This window comes from Mustela putorius, unplaced genomic scaffold (genome assembly GCF_011764305.1).
Source record: "Mustela putorius furo isolate JIRA1106 unplaced genomic scaffold, ASM1176430v1.1 tig00003898_pilon_pilon_pilon, whole genome shotgun sequence".
NCBI lineage: Eukaryota > Metazoa > Chordata > Mammalia > Carnivora > Mustelidae > Mustela > Mustela putorius.
This window is the reverse complement of record NW_025422047.1, coordinates 35,051,226-35,052,438: the sequence shown is the minus strand read 5'-3', so window position 1 is coordinate 35,052,438 and position 1,213 is coordinate 35,051,226. Positions and strand designations below refer to the sequence as shown.

General features: G+C 37.0%; 1 non-coding gene across 1 annotated transcript; it reads left to right on the top strand.

Annotated features, from left to right (window-relative positions):
• The first annotated feature begins 351 nt into the window (after positions 1-351).
• On the top strand, positions 352-538 carry LOC123388409. The gene has a single exon (XR_006602956.1). It is a non-coding gene; the product is annotated as a U2 spliceosomal RNA (small nuclear RNA).
• The last annotated feature ends 675 nt before the right edge of the window (positions 539-1,213 follow it).

The following is a 1,213-nucleotide window of genomic DNA, read 5'->3' as shown; positions in this document are numbered from 1 at the left end:
ATGTGAAATAAAGGGCTGTCTCCTTCTACCCAGGTCATCTTCCTTCCTTTTAACATTTGAAAAGAGACCAAGTAGATATGGAAAAAAAAAAAAAAGAGCCATGCAAATGGGATTTGAATATCATTGATATTAAATCAAGACTGAACAACTCCACCAATCGCTTAGGTACAATTCTAGGAATACACAATAAAAAAGGTAAGTCCCTGAGAAGTACAAACGACTAACTGAAATTTCATTTTGGACTAGGTAATCCATTCACAGGTTTCAGACATCCTGTCCCCCTCAGCTCAGCTGTTTCCTCACAGGTGAACCTGTTACAAGTTTCCTCTTTACCTTTCAGATAACTTTTATATCGCTTCTCAGCCTTTTGGCTAAGATCAAGTGTAGTATCAGATAACTTTTTTATGCACATAGGTGCCTGTCTAATGTATCTTCTTTATTTTCCCTTCTTTTGTGAACAATTGTTTGCATACTCTACATTTTCTGCCTCCTGATTTTGCTTTTTCACTTAATTCATGTTGGGGATGTAGAAACTGCTTTTTTTTTTTTTTTTAAAGATTTCATTCATTTATTTGAGAGAGAGGGCGCACACGCGTGATTGAGTGAGTGAGTGAGAGAGAGAGAGAGAGAGCACGAGTTACAAAAGGGGCAGAGGGAGAGGGAAAAGCAGGCTCTCCACTGAGCACAGAGTCTGATGTGGGGCTCCATCCCAGAACAAGATTATGACCCAAGCCAAACGCAGATGCTTAAATGGGTGAGCCACACGGGTGTCCCAAGACTGACGATTTTAAAAGAGCACTAGATGTGGCTTCTGAGATTTGCATATAAATGTAATCACTGTATGTATTTATGGCATAATATTGCTTTAGTAAATGATAGCGTAAAAAAAAATAAAGTAAAATGCTGGGTTACTACTTTAATGATCAACTTCAGCCACAGCTACTCAGTTTTCTTCTTGGCAGCTCTCTTTACTTTTTACCCATGTAAGTCATAGTTCTTGGAGAAACATTAGCAAATAGAAATAAGCAAAAAGAGAGAAATCATTCATAATTGGTATCTCTCAAAAATATCCACTTACGTCTTGGTGTTTAATCAAATCTTTCCTCTCTTCTCTCTCCCCTTTTCTCTCTACACACATATTCAAAGATACATGAAAACATACATATTTAAAAAAAACAAGATCACATTTTACTTCTAGTTCTGTAACCTGCTT